General features: G+C 36.5%; 1 pseudogene; it reads left to right on the top strand.

Annotated features, from left to right (window-relative positions):
- The first annotated feature begins 7,109 nt into the window (after positions 1-7,109).
- LOC132413836 (SERPINE1 mRNA-binding protein 1-like) lies at positions 7,110-8,256 on the top strand (annotated as a pseudogene).
- The last annotated feature ends 4,990 nt before the right edge of the window (positions 8,257-13,246 follow it).

Genomic DNA, 13,246 nt, shown 5'->3' with positions numbered 1-13,246 from the left:
GGTATTATAAGTTAATTATTTTGAGTAGAGTGGAGATATTGATTGACATTTCTCTTTTATTTCAGCTGTTCTGTATGTTCAGAGTATCTTTATACCCCCTATACAGCAAAAAAAAAAAAAAAGTCTTATGTTAGAATACTACTTTTATCTGGAGAAGAAAAAAACGATTGAGCATACAGTCATTATTAATCATTAATAACATGACAGAAAAGTTGACTGCAGTGGGAAAAATTAAGTCAGTTTTATTATTCATTAAGACATCCTGAAGGAGTTAACTTTTCATAGAAAGAATAGACAATAGAATTATATTTCACATTTATGATGTGAAATATGACCATTTGCTAAACTGCTTTGCTTTTTTATAATCAGATTTTCCCAATGATTTATGGGAAAATACTAATTTAAATGATAGTATTACCATCTGTCATCACCATCATTCAGACTTTGTTGTTCAGGTTTTTTTGCATCACATAAATGTTAATAATTTTACCTTTTCAAAGGAAATAACTTATTTTAATGTGAGATTTCAAAACATGTTAACTATTAGTATAATCATTAAAATTTATTTTAAATAATGTTTTCTGTGTCCCACGTTTGATCTGAGCATAGTATCACTTTAGATACAGTCTTTGACCATAACTATGGCTTCTGAAATGATTATTTTCTTACAGTAGTAGCGTAAGTATGTAATTCATCTCCAATTGTATTATATTCATAGTTTGTGCTCATTATCACTTAGTTTTACTGGAAAGATGTCAGAAGAAGTTGTCTGGTCTCACAGCAAAATGACAAAGTATTTTGTTCAGTTCATAAAATAAAGTATTAAAATTTTAATATCTGCTTTATTTTAGGGGTCATATAGTATAATATTAGGGATCATTTATAATTTTTATACATTTTTTCTATAGATGATATTGCCTCTTCATTAAAGGGAAAGTTGAAGGTCATCCAATGTATTTTTCCTCATTTTTTTCCTTTTTCAATGTTTTAATATCTTTACATCATCTTCCACTTCTCTTCTGTCTTTCCTCTTTCAGGAAGATACCTATTCAACCTATCCATCCATTCTTCTGTGAGACTAATACCTTCATCAGTGCCTTCTCTCCCATTTCCTCAGACCTTCTAAGACCTTCTTTTAATAATTAGCCCATCTTTCTCTTGGTTCCTTCATTCCCTCAACTTCCCATTTTTTCTCGTTTCCTTTCTGGCCAAATTTACTGAAAATTCAATCTTATTGCCTCTATTGAGTTTATATTCATGCCTAACTCACTGCCATGACTCCTCTTCCTGACACTTTACAATACAGATTGAGTTGTTCCCAGGCTCTACTGAACATTTTTGAGGAGGAATAAAATTCTCAGGGTATGTATCCAAAAAAGAATCACTCTAGCTATTGAGGCAACAAACCCAGTTGCAGGAAGAGGAGTTAGGACAATTTTCTAAAGGTCTAGGGGTAGAAGATGGTTATCTGAAAGGATGGGGCAATGGAAATGGCAAGAGGCAGAGAACTCTAAGAGATACTTAGAAGATAGAATTACAATATTGATTTACTTGGCAACCATATAACCCCATCTGAATCCATAAAACACTCAGCTATAAAATAGGACATAAATATAATACTATTCTCCTTCTAGGTAATACATGAAAAAGAATATATGTAGATTTTACTGCACAGTGAAAAGTGATAAGCAATTTACAGATTGGGATAGTAAAGTACTCTCAAATTCATTCTTTCTTCCTATGGCTTTAACAAAAAATAAGAACGACAACAACAACAAAAAAGCATCGAGCTACTACGGAGAGGAAGTGAATTTTCAAACCAGAGCAAAAAACCATTGTTTTATAGCTTATATAATTAATGTAGGCTGTAAATCCCAACTTTAAATTAGGAGTACTACATAAGTAAACCCAGCTCGTATTTCTTTTTAACATACATTCATTTCAGATAGCAAGAAAAAATAATTTATAAGCCATGAGAATTGAATTTGAACTTGAGAATTAGTTTAGTTCTAAACCCCACATGGGTGACTCATAAAGTTGACACTCATCTTTGAATAATATTATGTCCCTAACAAAAGAATTAACAGAATCTTATTAGCAAGTTGTGTTATGTAAATTTTACTGTATATAATCCTTGCTAATTTCTCCACTATTCCATTTGCCTTCTCACTGGGTTTATTTTTCCCCATCACTAATTATTTAAGATATTTGTTTAAGAAGAACTTGTTGAGTGTTTGCTCTACTCCAAATACTGTGGCAGTGCTGCAGATACAAATAGAAATTAGAGGCGTCCTCTATCCTTACTTTCAAAGGGCCACTGACCTGAAAGTAACTTCTCTCTGCCTCAGGGTCTTTGCATACACTGTCCTCTCTGTCTGTAAAGCTTCCCCACTACCTTGTTCTCTCTAGATGTCCTTACCACATTCTCAGAACAGCCTGCACTTTTCCTTTGCAGCCTTTACCACAGTTGTAATTAAATAATTATACATGTAATTATCTATTTAATGGCTCTATCTCCTATTCTACTCTAAGGCTGAGAGCAACTGTTGTTTCCCTAGAGCTTAGCACAGCACCTGGCATATAACAGCAGTTCAAAAATACTTGTGGAATGAATGAATGAATGAACAATGAATGAAAACATGATGCAATTGCCCAGAGAGGGCAGATGGAGGTAGAAAAGGAGACAAGCCAAGGACAGAACACCAAGGTCACCAATATTTCAGAGGCAGACAGTGCTAAGAAACAGAAGAGATAGAGGTACCTGAGGAAAAGCTCTATTAAAAATAAAATAAAATAAATAAATAAACTTTGAACTTAGAGTTACAGTGTCAACAGTGTGTAAATGTGATAAACTGTAGTCTCAAATAGGCCTTCCCTGACCCCCTTGTTGCCCCATCCTCTCATCCTTATGATTTATCTTCACAGCACTTATTGAATGTTTTATATACTTCACCCACCTATCCATCTATCCACGAGTACACTTGGATGTATTATTTTTATAAATTTTATTATTATTATATAAACATATAAATTTTCTATTATCCTCTTGGACCACATCAGTAATGGTATTGGAGAATGTGTTCTACCTGATAGCATAACAGATTTCTCAGGCAACTTTCTGCTCAAGAAAGTTTAGGGATTTGAGAGTCACAGAATCTAAATCTCTAACAGTCACAGAATTTTTGAGTCCAGGCTGAGAGTTTCTTTGGCAGTATAACTCTCTTAAAAAATTGATTCTGGTTAGTTCCACAAGCCAGTAACTATCTCCACAGATATTTCTTTTTTAAGCAGTTCATAGATCTGTTTTCTTTCTCTCTTTTCTGGTTTTCTTACTTCTCTCTCAATTTGAAGGACAATCCTCTGAGGTTTTCTAGCTTCTGAGTGAAACTTACACCTTAACCTGATTTTTTTCCGAGTCAATTTAAACTCTTCCGGGGTTAAAACAGTAAGTGCGAAGGCCCTTTCCTTGGTGTGATCTTTGCCACAAAACCAGGTTTTAATCAGGCTTTGTTGTGCAGAGACCTTCTATTTTTGTTCTCAAATGATTCAGCAATTCTTAAAATATAAGTCTCTCAATTTTTGGAATCTCTTGAATATCTTTCATTTCTTTACTGAAATGCACCTCTTCTAATATCATGCCCAATGCAGTCATTTACACAAAAAGCACACTTAAACATCTGTCCTCCAACCCTTTTCCTGATGCTGCCAGTTCATTAAACATACATGATTCTTCACAGATCATAACAAGCAACAGTTTTACCAAATATTTTGTTTCTGTAAAATATGGATTGCCATCTTTCCAAATTCCAATGTCTGTTTCCATGCTACCCTAGCCCGATTGCTAAGCTAATGTCACATATTTTAATTTTATTGTTATTGCAACAGTCCTCTCCTTGTGCAATTTCTATATTAGTCAGGATAAATTAAGCTACATTGCAATAGCAAACTACCCCTAAATCTCAGCAGCATAATCCCCCAAATTTGATTTCTGTGTTATAAAAAGTTCAGATGAGTGAGGGCCAGGGTGTCTGTCTGGGCACTCTGTGCAATAATTCTGACTGCCTCGACCTCATGGCCATGCCATCTCAACACCTCATGTACAATTTCCAAAGCAAAGGAAGTACACCTCTGCTCACTGCTCTGGGGCTGCCTTGTTAATGTGAGAGTGAAGGCTATTGTTTGTCTGGCTCAGGGCTGCAAGCCAAACTTAGAAGTTCAAGAGAATTAAAGAGCCTTGGACACAACTTTGACTCATGGAAGCAAGCAAATTAAGTTTTCCCCATGTCTTCCTTTAGACACAACTGACCTGACCTGTAGTTTACTTAGGTCTTGGAGGAAGTTTCTGCAAGATCAAGCAGTTCCGGTCAAGGTGACTGGAAATACATCTTCATATTGAATCCCTCTCCTCCCCTTCCCCGCTCCCCTTGTCCGGGACTCATGCTCCCTGGGTTTGCAAAACTGAGAAAGTAACAGGTAAAATAGAAATGAAGACAGCATCCTAAGAAGGACTCTAAATTGACTAAGAAAGCAGCCAAACTCCTTACCTATCATTCAGGATCTTTCCTGGTCCAGTCCTATCGACTGTGAAATGCCATTTCCCCTCAGAAATCTGATTCTTCCATTCCGAAACATTGACCATAGAGTTTTTGTTGTACCTGTTAAGGTACCAATTATTTTTCTTACTTTGATGATAACTTTGGGGAGTGCTTATACATTAATACATTCAACAAATAGTGACTGAGAGCCAGGCTTTATACTGTAGCTAAAGCAAGAATTAAATCAAGAAGACAGAGATGCCGCCGTACAGTACCGGTGGGAATGATAAACTTGGATACAGTCATTCAGTAATTAAATCCTGACACCAGAACACAACTCAGATCGACCTCAATTTCAGAGCCACACTCTCATTTCAAAGCTCTACTCACTCTCTCAATAAATATTTATGAATTGTTTCACTCTTACTATGTGAGTATAGTGAGTTATTTATTTTCTACATTTGGGTCTGTGGGAGTGTTAAAGTATTCCACACATCACATTTTAAGGTCAAGTGATGGTGAAAGAAATTGTCAAGAAACTGCTGCTCTGAGGACATCTACAGAACTCACATGAGAAAACACATTTGAGGGAGGACAATTAAAACCATATATGTAGCTGTGTAAGAAAAAAGATTTTTTTTTTTTGGTAAAAAATAAATTCTTCTTCCCTCCCTTCTCCCTTCTTTCCCTTTCTTCTTTCCTTCATAACCACTCTGGCTCTTTGTGTGCTATAACCTTGATCTTTATACCTAAGTAAGCTTTCTAACTCTCAACGTTATAAAGCTCACTAAAAAACAACTATGATATATTCACTTAACTAAAGGGCACAAAAATGACACACTGACTCCATTCTTTAAAAAAAATAAAAACAAACTTGCAGAAGCCTTTTTTTATAGTGTTGCAGAATTCCTCTGCAGTGTCTAACTTAATTTCTCTGGTGCTGTGATGCAAATATTAAAGCAAGATTTTAAAAATCAGCAAAAAAACTGATGAGTGAAATATCAGCCAATTTGGGTACAAAGCATACTTTCTTTGGCTATTGTTATGGAGTCAGGATTTGTAGGGAATGAAAGTTTCTTAATGTGAAATCTGTGGAAATAGAGCCTTCCAATCTAAAAGCTAATGCAAAAAAACATTTGTATCATTGGCAAATCAGTGATGTTTCTCATCTCTAGAAAATCATATGAAATAGTTCACCGTTATTTTTTTTAGTATTTTTTCTTAATTTTGCTTTATAATATATATTAAGCATCCTTGATAAGATACAGAAGATAATTCCCTAAAATGTAGGGAGACAATTTCATTAGTATATTCAGTCTGATTGTGGCTTTCTTTAGTAAAAGTGTTCACAGACTCACTAAAATGTAACTTGATTTTTAAAAGTAGAAACATGGCCCAATTAATTTTACAATTAATTCATTTGTTCTACAAAGCTTTGATTGTTTCTTCTGCCTAAAGATTTTATGTAGGACAGTTAGAAAGACAAGCTCTACAGTCAAGATGGATAATTATTTTATTCACCAACTCTTCTAAATATAAAGCTGCACTAATAATAGGAAATTTGAAATGATCATTAACATAGTTATCTATGAAACCAAACTACCCTTTGGCTGGATGACTAAAAAGTTATAAAGCATCATGTCAGTGTCTCCTAACAATAGATCTTGATTTTGACAAAAAGTCTCATAATCACAATATTTTAATTTTCATAGAGTATGAAATTACTTGCTCTAAATAAGCTAGGTATCATCTAAAATAAATAAATTATCACCCTTGTCTACTTCTAAGGTAAACATGACCAAAATTAATATAAGTACAGATGAAAGTATGAAAATTGGAAGTAAAAATTTGAGAACATTGGACCTCAAGCAATATAATGCTAGAATGACAACCACATTGTCTAATCCAGAGGATGTATGCGTGCATGTAGGATTTGAGTTCTACAAATTTAATTCAAGGCTCAAGATACTAAAGTTGGTGAACATTAGGGATTCTAGATTTTTAGGTTGTGCGTGATGGGATTCGGTTTGTTTTTGTGGCTTAAAATTAATAATTTCCATTAAGGAAATTGCAATGCCTTCTCCATACTATAAAGCTCTTTATGTGTACTTGTAGGGTTAGAGCGGCTTTGAGGATGCAGACATGTTCCCCTGCATATGTGAGTTGCAGACAGTATCTTGGTTTATAATGCAAATTTTATGTTATGTGTGCCGCAAAATAATTTTTAGTGCATACCGTCAAATTTCCTTTATAAATTTGTTAGATTACATAAATCTATTGTGCATTTGCACACGACATGGGATTTACATTTGATTCACTCACTTTCACGTTGCACATATAAATCTAACAATTAATAAACTTATGGTCTTCTTCATCTTTAATCAGCAAAGAATAAATCATCTGGATAACAATCTTATACGAATATAAAAAGGTCTTGGGAAGAAAGCGGAAGTAATGTTCATTTAAGAATTTATTCAAAAAGAATAGCCTGGCCATCTTGTGGTAAGAGCTGAAGCAGGCACTCTCAGCTCGGCGCGGCCTGCTGCAATCCGTGGAGGAACGCGACGCCGAGCCACCATCATGCCTGGGCACTTACAGGAAGGCTTCGGCTGCGTGGTCACCAACCGATTCGACCAGCTATTTGACAACAAATCGGACCCCTTCGAGGTGCTGAAGGCAGCAGAGAACAAGAAAAAAGAAGCCGGCGGGGGCGGCTTTGGGGGCCCTGGGGCCAAGAGCGCAGCTCAGGCCGTAGCCCAAACTCCAACGCGGTGGGCAAACAGCTGCATAAAGAGTCCCAGAAAGACATCAAGAACCCGCTGCCTCCCAGCGTCGGCGTGGTTGACAAGAAGGAGGAGATGCAGCCACCTGTGGCACTTAAGAAAGAAGGAAAAAGACGCGTTGGGAGAAGACCTGATCAACAACTTCAGGGTGAAGAGAAGATAATTGATAGGAGACCAGAAAGGCGACCACCTCGTGAAAGACGATTTGAAAAGCCGCTTGAAGAAAAGGGTGGGGGGCTTCCCTGGTGGCGACCTCTTGGAAGAGGTCTAGGAGGTTGTGGACGGGGAATGGGCCTGGGAGATGGCTTTGATTCTCGTGACAAATGTGAATTTGATAGGCATAGTGGAAGTGACGGATCTGGCCTGAAGCATGAGGACAAGCGTGGAGGTAGCGGATCTCACAGCTGGGGAACTGTCAAAGATGAATTAACTGACTTGGAGCAATCAAATGTGACTGAGGAAACACCTGAAGGTGAAGAACATCCAGTGGCAGACACTGAAAATAAGGAGAATGAAGTTGAAAAGTGAAGGAAGAAGACCCAAAAGAAATGACTTTGGATGCGTGGAAGGCTATTCAAAATAAGGACCGGGCAAAAGTAGAATTTAACATCTGAAAACTAAAAGAAGGTGCTGACGGGCAGTGGAAGAAGGGATTTGTTCTTCATAAGTCAAAGAGTGAAGAGGTTCACGCTGAAGACTCGGTTATGGATCACCATTTCCGGAAGCCAGCAAATGATATAACGTCTCAGCTGGAGATCAATTTTTGAGAGCCTGGCCGCCCAGGACATGGTGGCAGGGGAGGACGAGGTGGCCGTGGGCGTGGTGGACGTCCAAACCATGGCATCAGGACTGACAAGTCAAGTGCTTCTGCTCCTGACGTGGATGACCCAGAGGCATTCCCAGCTCTGGCTTAACTGGGTGCCATAAGACAACCCTGGTTCCTTTGTGGACCCTCCCCTTTGAGGCTTGCATGCTTAAGGATCCCAAACAACTAAGAAATTTAAAAAAAAAAGAAAGAAAAGACTGTCATTCATACCATTCACATCTAAAGACTGAATTTTATCTGTTTTGAAAATGAACTTCTCCTGCTACACAGAAGTAACAATATGGTAGTCAGTTTTGTATTTAGAAATGTATTGGTAGCGGGGATGTTTTCACAATTTTCAGAGATTATGCATTCTTCATGAATGCTTTTGTATTACTGCTTGCAAATATGCATTTCCACATTTGAAATATAGGTGTGAAGAGTGTGTACCAGTTTAAAAAAGAATAGCATAAAATAGATTCTGTGGACAACTTTGCATATAAATATAAGGGTCTGGAGCCTCAAAGAAACCAAATTCATTGTTAATTTTTCAAAGATGAAAACCTAAACAAAGTGGCACATTACATAAATGAGCCACTAATGATAAATAATGAAACAGTTAATTTTCTCTAGTGAGCAATGACAACAAATTTTTGAAAAGTAAACATTTAATTTCATGTTGATTAAAAAAATAATGAGGTTTGATTTCAGTATTTTAATGAGACTGAACTAATTTTGTCTTAGCCTATCAAATAGTGATTCTAAAATTTTTCTGAAGTGTCTGAGATTTGTAAGCTATGGTTTACTTGGTGTAACTTTATTGGCTGGATATTTAATTATTGTACATTAATTTGCTCATTCAGATTATGTACCTCACTCAGGGTACACTTTTTAAAGCAAAATCCAGGAAATACATAAATGTTCTCAATCCATCTATAGCCAGCCATTTCCAATCTGCTTCTCATTCTGTGCTCTGAAGTCCATGGGATTACTTCTAATTTGCTCTTCCAAGTTTCTCTGCTCCATCAATACTGATTCAGTATGTGCTGCTCAGACTATTTTGTGGCTCTATTATTTACTCCAATAGCTTCTGTTCAAATGCCAAGAAGAGAAGATGTTAAAAATGACATAACGCTAGTATCAGGGAAAAAAATCCCAGCTACTCTGCCCATGTGGTAGAGACAGAACAATACAGGGTAAATATTTTTAGTTTTTTTGTGTGATGGGATTTGGTTAGGTTTTGTGGTTTAAAATTAATAATTTCCATTCAAGGAAATTACAATGCTTTCTCCATACTGTAAAGCTCATTATGTGTAGTTGTAAGATTAGAGTGGTGTTTTCCCCACTTCAGAGAGGTGCTGTTACAGCAGAAATTAAAGATGTGGAAAAGACGGCACACATCAGAAAAAAGGAGGAAGAGGACCCAGTGACTTAAGTTGTATTTTATATTTAAAAGAAAAGGAATTGGTGATGTCACACAGCAACGACAGCAAAAGCAGCCAAAGTTGGAGAGAAAACAGAGCCATCAAGTTGAGAGAACTGTGCTGACATACACATGCTGGAGGCATGAGGGACTCCGTGTGGCTCAAGGACTAGGGTTTTGATTGCAAATGATACATTTTCAGGGACTCCCTAAAATGTTGAAAAGATTTTGTGGATGGCCCAAAATAGTGTTTTATTACAATTATTATGACCCTATGTTTACTCCAAGGTTATGTGACTCTCGACTTAAGAAAAAATGCACAGGGCTTCCCTGGTGACGCAGAGGTTGGGAGTCGGCCTGCTGGTGCTGGGGGCGCGGGTTCGTGCCCCGGTCCGGGTGGATCCCACGTGCCGCAGAGCGGCTGGGCCCGTGAGCCATGGACACTGAGCCTGCGCGTCCGGGGCCTGTGCTCCACGGCGGAAGGGGCCATGGCAGTGAGAGGCCCGCGTACCACAAAAGAGAAAAAAAAAGAAAGGAAAAATGCACAACGTGAGAGTTGAGAGTTAAGTTTTATTTGGGGCAAAATGAAGATTGCAGGCCGGGAGACAGCATCCCAGATAGCTCTGAGAAACTGCCCCAAAGGGGCAGGGGGGAAGGTCAGTATATATGTGATTTTGGTGAGGGGGGAATACATGCAATCAAGCACATATTTTTTACAGAAGGTTTCTGCTAGTTTCGTGCAGGTTACTCCTAGTCACGAGGAGCAGACGTCACCATGGAGGATTTTAGTGCTTTTCTAGATATGAGGAGATACAAGGCTCATAAAATTGGCTCCTGAAAATATCTAACTATCTGAAGACCTGTTCTGCCAGTGTATCCCAGAGCACAGAGTGGCTCATTTCAGCTCTCCACCCTGAACCCCTTTTAAGGGGTGTTGAAAGTCAGCAGCTGCAGCTGCACATGATTTAATCCTTGTAGAGGTAGATGGCAAGTGCCAATGGAAAATGCCAATTTGTAGTTGACATGACCCATTCCCATATCCCGTTATCCCCGTCCATTCACAGCCAAATTTCCAGAGAGAATAGTCTATAATAGCTGTCTCTATTTTCCCCTCTTTACTCACCAATAATCACCAGTGCTTGTCACCCTGAAATATGGCATCGAATACCAGCAATTGCTCTTTCCTCTGGTAAAGGTCACCAGTGTCTTCTAAATTATCCAGCTGTGGGAGAATTTCTGTCCCTGAACTTTCTATAGCATTAATGGATTGAATACTTTCTCCTTTTCAAATACCTATGTTCCCTTTGCTCAAAATGTCTTTTGCCCTAATATTTCTCCTCCAAGGTACTGTTTTCTCCTGATTTGCCCCCATTTTGCTTTTTGTTCCCCCTTATTTTCTTTAGTGTTTCTGGTATTCATTTTTAAAATATGTGTCTCCCCTGGATTGTTTCATTGACCCCGTTTGCTTTACAATTCACACTTCTCAATTTGCCCTCAATTCACACTCTGCCTGGGTGATCTCACCCACTCACATTTATTCAAATACCAGCTAGAAAGAAAAAAGGAATCCAAGAAAGTCTTCCCTGTCTTTTATTCACACAGGTCCAACAAACTCACCTCCTCCAGAATATCTTCACTGATGGTTGAGTCGGTTTAAATATATAACCTCTTTTCACTTGCAGCCCAATTATGTTTACTCCATAAACATTATTTACACTCAATGCTGCTAACTTACTCCTTTGGAGTTCAAGAGTTTTATGTGTTTTTTGTCCTTATTTTTACTTAATTATATTGAAAAAAAGTAGCATGTTTAACTTCATTTATGTGATACTTAGTAAGATTTATAGAAACGCGGGAATTGTCTTTTGGGTGCTAAATTTATCTTACAAGTTTCTCAAAAACATTTTTAACAAAAATCATATCAACATCCCAATTCCTTTAAAATTTCAACTACACACACACTGACACACCCACATTAAGAAGCAGAGTTTGTCATATTATTGGACAATAACAGTCATGATCTATCTCCAAAATTAAGATATTTTTGTTATATATGGTTTTCCATTATTCACATTTTAAGTAAGAAATCTTAAAAGCTAGAGCATCGCATACAATGAATTGAAACCAGCTCAAGAGTCTTTAAAAATTCTTGGTTAAACTCAGACATGAATCTAAGACTAACTATGTAATGTTATAGAAAAGTACAGAAAAACCAATGTTCAAAAGATTAAAATACACATGTGAAAAAAGATAGATGTAAAAAAATAAGATAAATGCTACATAAAACATTTTTCTTATTCAGAAAACTAGCTTCAGAATAACTATCCCGCATTACTAATTAACAAATAATCCTTTCAAACAAAACTCAAAATAAGATAATATGAATAAAATACATGATATCACATTATGAGATGTTTTAAAAATAATAAATAAATTTTATTCAAGGGAGTCATGGCCAGAACTGATGATGTTCCAGACAGAAGATGTTTATTTAGCTTACAAATTTCTTTTACTAATTAGAAATATTGGTGTTAAGATGAGAACTCCAAATTTCATTTATTTCTTAAATTTATATTCAAAACATAAAGTTAGAATTAAATACATTAATAAGCTGCCATTGATGAAAAAGAGAAAGCTTTGACCTAAAAATATGATGATTTAGTATCTTCACTTACTGATTATATCTTGGCTCTTCCTTCATTTTACTGATAGAAGTTCAGGTAAAGAGCTTATTAACATAGAAAAGAAAAGCCTCAAAGTGTGCATTTAAAATAATGCTTTGAAGAAACGTAAAAAGATCTGAAGCATGTGATTTTTCCATAACTGCATACACATAACACGAAAAAAACCTTAAATGCATTTTACATTTAAAATATTTGAAACATTTAATGATTTGACATTTCAAGATAATTTCTAATGACAAAAGGGTCTACCTATTTTTAATATTTATGTATTTGCCTTGCTAGCTTATAATTCCTGCAATGATTTATTTGCTTTTTTTTTTTTTTTCAGTTTTTCTTTCCCAAATTCTGTTAAGGTCACTTTCAATCTCTCTCTGTTGTCATATAATCTCTTTTTTTTCATCTTTATTTTTACTTTGAGCCTTCATTTCAAAGTAGATAAAAATAATAGAAAGTGCTTACACTTAACATCATACTTAGCATTTATGAAGTACTCCCCCAAGCACTTTGCTTCTATCAAATCATTTTCTTCTTTTCAAGAACCTATGAGGTAGATATTATTATTGTCATCTTCATTTTGCCATTGAAGACACTGAAACACAGAAATAATAAGCAATCTGCCAGGTAACCCAGCCAATAACCTGCAACTCAAGATTGAACACCACGTGGTCTGGCTGAAAGGCCATGTGTTAGCCACAGTACTGTGCTGACTGTTAACTTTTTTGAAATCAAGAAGAAGTGTTGCTTCAAATGTTCTTTTGCTCTCTCACAGGTAAGCAGCAAGGATGTTCCCTCACATTGGAGAAATCTGGCTTGTATTGGACATGAAAGTTTATCCATGACCTCCAAATCCCCAAACCTCAAAGACTCTTCCGAACCCACCTAGGATATTTGATGATGTCTATCCATCCTTATTTGAAATTCTGTTCTTGTTTAGTTAACCATCAGTATGAATAATTCCTTCTGTCTCTGATGTCACTTTTCTGTCTTGCTTCTTTGTTCTACTTCTTCAGTGCTGC

Source organism: Delphinus delphis, chromosome 18 (assembly GCF_949987515.2).
Source record: "Delphinus delphis chromosome 18, mDelDel1.2, whole genome shotgun sequence".
Taxonomy (NCBI): domain Eukaryota; kingdom Metazoa; phylum Chordata; class Mammalia; order Artiodactyla; family Delphinidae; genus Delphinus; species Delphinus delphis.
Note: the sequence above shows the minus strand (reverse complement) of the source record. Positions and strands in the feature narration are given on the sequence as shown.